This window comes from Branchiostoma belcheri, unplaced genomic scaffold, assembly GCF_001625305.1.
Source record: "Branchiostoma belcheri isolate BF01 breed outbred unplaced genomic scaffold, Haploidv18h27 scaffold147, whole genome shotgun sequence".
In the NCBI taxonomy this organism is placed as follows: domain Eukaryota; kingdom Metazoa; phylum Chordata; class Leptocardii; order Amphioxiformes; family Branchiostomatidae; genus Branchiostoma; species Branchiostoma belcheri.
Window position 1 is genome coordinate 405,723 of NW_017802902.1, and position 5,539 is coordinate 411,261.

The 5,539-nt window shown below is 43.3% G+C and overlaps 1 long non-coding RNA gene across 1 annotated transcript; it reads left to right on the forward strand.

Annotated features, from left to right (window-relative positions):
* The first annotated feature begins 514 nt into the window (after positions 1-514).
* On the forward strand, positions 515-1,533 carry LOC109465090. The gene is made up of 3 exons (XR_002139935.1): positions 515-904; positions 1,034-1,139; positions 1,406-1,533. It is a non-coding gene; the product is annotated as an uncharacterized LOC109465090 (long non-coding RNA).
* Positions 1,534-5,539: the final 4,006 nt, after the last annotated feature.

A 5,539-nucleotide genomic window follows, 5' to 3' on the forward strand; every position in this document is an offset into this window, starting at 1 on the left:
GTAAGCTTGGCAACATTTTATTAGCCGAAGACATCACACATTATGAACCTAAGTATTTTTTATTCCTTAGTAACAATATATTTGAAATCCCTTAAAACTTTTAAGGTCTCATTACTATTTTGTGGTGTATCTATTTAGAGTAAACAGAAGAGACGCTCGGAAACAAAGTTGGACAAACGAAACCTTACCCAAAAACAGCATCATCTATTAGAACCTGGCCTCCTTGATAGTATATATATCGCCTAATTTTGCTTGATTTTTTAATTACAGCGATCAGGTGGTGTTTTAATGTAATGAATACCTTGAAATACTGACTGAAGTAACTAGCTGGGAAGCATTTTGTATGGAAATTATGTAGCCATTGCAGCAAGATTCTTCTGTACATGTGTTTTTTAATGTCTATTGTTTTATTGTGAAATGCCAGGATGGTCCCAAGCTACCTAACAATGGCTGTCTTGGCACCCCGCCAATTTACATTAGGCAGACAATTAGCATTTAATTGGAGCCGCCACCGGCTATGTAAATTCTGACCTAAAATACTAGTAAGCCAATCGTCTCATACCTCGCATAAAACGACAGCCAATCAGTGCTTATGATACAAATTTCAAATCTGTCAGTTGGAGTGGACGTCACTCTATGTTTAAGCATTGCAGAGTGTGCACTGTGCAATCTAATCTTACCGTTCTATAAAATGTCCACGGTTTCTGGAACCATGAAAAAGGAGACAATGAGAACTTAGCCATCATCCTCAGGGAAAAGTACGGCCGGAAGAATTACCTCCTTGCTCCCAAGCAGACTCCAAGAAAAAAACTACCGCTAGGCTGAGCAGAAACATACACGGGGAACCCTGCCAGATAGCCCGACGCCACCCGGCGTCTCTCGCCAAGGACGGAAGATTTTTCATGTAAGCGGTTTATATTTGTTCCATCTGGTTTTTGAATGTTGACATGTTGTACATTGGATTTGTTTGCCACTTCATTTGCCTTGTTTTCGTCGGAAAATATATCTAACGAACGATTATGTTCCATTTCAGCAAATGGAGAGGGGACACAGAAGGCAAGACAGCCCGACCGGACGTAGAACATACACACAAGAGACAAATCCCCGAGCCCACTGAAAGCGTCGAGGGGAGAGCTACTGTAAGTTCAGTTATGTTCGCAGGGGATAAATTTCGCGTTAGGAAAGGAAATAATTTTTTTGCGATGTTTAAAGTTCACGGTTGAAACAATACCTAAGCACGGGAGTACATTTACAGTGGCGTCAGTGCCTTTACACTTGGTTGAAATATGCCTCTTATTGTGGCATTGTATTATATATACAGTATATTGTATGGTACACAATTTTGGCCTGTATGCCGCTATCGATGCATGTCTTCCACTTTTGTCTTGTCTCATTTGAAATGCAGGACAGCGCAGTTCTTGTTGTGGAAACATCGGAGAAGAAGGATCAAACAGCGTGTTTATAGTAAAGCAAGTGCATTGTGTAATTTCATCTGGGTTTACCAGTAAACAAACGTCCGTGCCAGGTGTGCATTCCACTGCCACCTTCGCAGCCGATGTTGTTCACTAGTATTTGCACATTCATGCCCATGAGGGCTAGGCGCCAAAAGACTGGTTTTCCATATTTGTGTGTGTGTGTGTGTGTGTGTGTGTGTGTGTGTGTGTGTGTGTGTGATGTTCAAATATAATCACACCACCCAAAACCTGAGCCTCAACAAGTACGTGCCCCTGTATGCAAAGAGTGCACGTAGTAAATGCCTAGGGCGAAACTGGGGAATTGGTTGAGTATCATTTCTGTCGTATCACCAAGAGTAATGGCGAAGGTACACCCAGAAAAGGGGAGGGTGTGAAGGAATATGAAAAAAAAAACTTCAAGCTCTCAGCAAAAAACACTGATAATCTTTTCGGTTAGACATAGCTAATAACCTCACATAGTTCCATAGCATCCCCTTGACGATTCGTCCTCAAAGTTAATACGTGAATCTGCCACAATATCTTAGTCGATCAAGGCGGACGAACCAAAAAAAAACTCCGAGTATCCTAGACACTCTTCAAAAGGAGGTAACACTGCTTTGTAAAAGTGACTGGGTTATCAACTTTTCTACAATATTGGAGGAGGGCTATTAGGACACAGTGTCATGTAAGTCGCTTTAGAAAAGTTTCGAAGTCTAGCAAAAACAAAGGTGCTCAGTGAAAATGTGCATTAGTTGACTGGAGGCTTATATATAGGAGTGCCTCGGGCACAGATGTACGGGTTCAGTTCGGGGAATCGCGAGTGAGAGTCACTGTTGGGGGGGGGGCATGGATAGGGGTTGTGGCTAAAAGTACACACGGGGAAAAAGAGGAAAAGGAGGCAGGTTGCGCAAAAGATATTCATGAAAAAATGTGGAAGAATGGAAATTACAAGATGTTGACCTGTTACAATGTTGTATTAGTCTTTTCAAACACCCCTCCCGGGTATTTTCTGAACAGTCCCTTAGAATTGAGAACCTGGTTGATTTTCTGTTGTTTTGTATCATTTATAGCGCGGTTTCCATGGATTGTAGGATTTTCATTGCTACAAGAGTTTCTGTAACGACAAACATATTTCAAACTGACAGGTTTGTAGAAGATTGAGCTATTTTGTTTATACGCCAGACACAGAATAGAGCCGACCCGTGCATGAACCCAAGGACAGGTATCCCATAAATAGAGACCCTCCCAACAACTTGACAGACTAATTACTAACCTTTGCTCTGAAACAAAGCTTGAATACCTGACGTCTGGCGGGATTTGCAGGGTTCATTCGTGACTATCCAAGTGGTAATAAGCTTTATTCAGTCTTTCTTTGACGCCAATGGGCCAAAAACAATGTAACACTGCTGTTTTTTTTCGTGATTAACGTCTATCTTTAAACGTTAAACAAAAAATCTGAATATTTATTTTATTTAGTTATTGCAATTCTCCACATACACATGTACATGGAAGGCATGCTTGAACAGGTGGACGTACCTTTTTAAGGCCTCCATGCCGACAAATAAATAGACAGCGTCACACAAATGCATAGAAATATAACACAGCCGCAGTGTTATATACATGACATTTTGACTTTAAACACAATAATGAGTAAACGTAGGCTCCGTTCATATGACGTCAGTGAAGGCGCTTTACATGTGTTTTCCCCCGAAGCCGGTTTCAAGTGGCCCCATCTGAGCGCTCCAAATCACATTGAAAGCGCCTCGATCCCAAACCACTTCGAGTGATGGTTTCGAAAAGGTTTTCCCACATCGCTATTTGCGTCTGGGCATGTTGTGTCCCAAACCGTGCCTTGTCCCAAACAATGCCTGATCGGGCACAGTTCCATTCCGTGCTTTGGGGGTGGAGCTTATTGTTTTGAGGGAGGAGCCTTCTCGTGGTGTTGTTTACTGTTTTAGGCCGCCATCTTTGTTTTTCGTCGGGGCAAGAATAAGAAAGAATCGGTGTAATTCTTGCTCTGTAAAGTACATTTTTACCTTTCACGCTGGTCTACGACTTACATGTAGTGTCCAAACAGTGCCCTGTATCATTCTGCAACTCAGTGCGAATACAGTTGTTGATACAACACAGCACGTAGTACACCCAAGAAAGCAGACCGACCCAAGCTCAGTCCTGGAATCGGAAACAACACTTGCTTATCCACCAAGCCGACGCACGGATATGGATAGTCCCGACGCGTATCTACGACAGACTAGAGCAAATCAACTTGTAGATAAACAAGAGTTTGTTCAGAACCGTGCCTCAGGTCGAGCACAGTTCTGGACACGCGATGGCCTTGTCCCAAACCATGCCCGGGCACGGTCTGGGACACTCTGCGCGTGTCCCGAACCGTGCCTCGGGACTGAGCACAGTTCGGGACACGCGGATGCCTTGTCCCAAACCGTGCTTGGGCATGGTTTGGGACACCCGGCGCGTGTCCCAAACCGTGCCTGGGGGAAACCTACATTCTGGGACACGCGGGGACTATTCAGAACCGTGCCTGACCACACCCAGTTCTGGACACGTATTATTTAAAGCTTGTCCCATTGCGTGCCAGGGAATTGAACAGAGCTGTCATAAGATGTGTCCCAAGCGAGTTTTTTTCTTGTAGTAACTAGTCTCTGTATATTATTATCTAAGTTCATGTCGACCAAACATAAGACTAAGTTGTGTGAAAACGTTTGAAAGCACATGCTGTACACAGACTCGCAAAATCTTACGTAATCTAGCCATATAAGAAATCGTGGGCGTGAATAATTATGCTAGGTTCCCGCCAATCACTATGATTGACAGCGTTTCCGGACATGGTTCTGGACAGTCAGGCCATGTCCCGTTCTGTGCCCGCTCAGGCACGGAATGGGACGGGCACAGTTTTGGACACAACAACGCCCTTACGTAATTGAAAAAAAAAATGCCTGCCAGGGTGAGTTAGCTGCAGTTCCGTTGACCTCGGTAGAAGACCAAATAAAAGAGGGCGTCATAATGTTAAAAAACGATAACTTATTTTTTTGTTTTCAGTTATTTTACAGGTTATACCCTAAATTTCAACATATTAGTTGGTCGTGTTCCTCTAGTACACCTTACTATAACTTTTACTGTGTCGACATGAGTCACCTTGGGGGTACGCAGTACGCAGTATATATGGGCGAACCCCGTAGTCAAAAGTAGTCCGGCAGAAAGTAGTGCTGCACAATACTAGAGAAAGGGGCAGAGATTCTTGTGTGTACGCCAGCGAGGCGGATACTGTGGTGAATGGTAGTGGAATACGTCAGGTTTGAGACTGTAAAAGTTGAATTTTCATGTTCGTTCGGTTAGCGTAGATTCGCGCCTTGATACTGTCACTGCCTAGTGCAGTGGGTTTGTTGCAATTCCGTGACCTTCCGCATAGCGCTTTTTAAAGGTTGCGTCACGAGTGAACGAGCCGGCAAACTCTAGCCCCTTTTCCACATATTTTGTACATTATACCTTGAACTCAAACATATTCAACTCCTGTAAGTTACTTTTGCACTCTACTATATTTTTCACCGCGTCGAAGTAGGTCACATCTGGGTTCTTAACTATAGAAATACCAATAGGCCGGAAACTGTGTACTGCTACCTTAACTGTAGAAATATCACCACAAGCGCCTCCAGTTCAGCCATGTGGGTCGCTTACGATTCCTTCTAAAGGCGATCAGAAAACTCGAGAAAGTGGTGTTCTAGAGTCCCTGACGACCTCTGGACCTTCCGGAATAAAGACTACTATTTACGAGGCGTCTTTTGTTATAGTATTTTGATTGCCTTGAGCAGGTACACAGTTTACACCCTGGCCCCATGGCTAGTGGGTCATACCACTAGCTAAAGGAAGACAACAATTATAACGTCACTTGGAATTCAAAATTGTGGTCATTTTCGAAGCGAAGAATACATTTTGTGATCTATATACCGATTGTTTAGTCTTATCATGCATCTACTTGTAGTGTTTAAATGTCACGTAACAGATTTTACTTTGATGCCATATCGGCATATTTGCTAGTATATCCCAGAGTGGGATCGTCTGGGTTATAG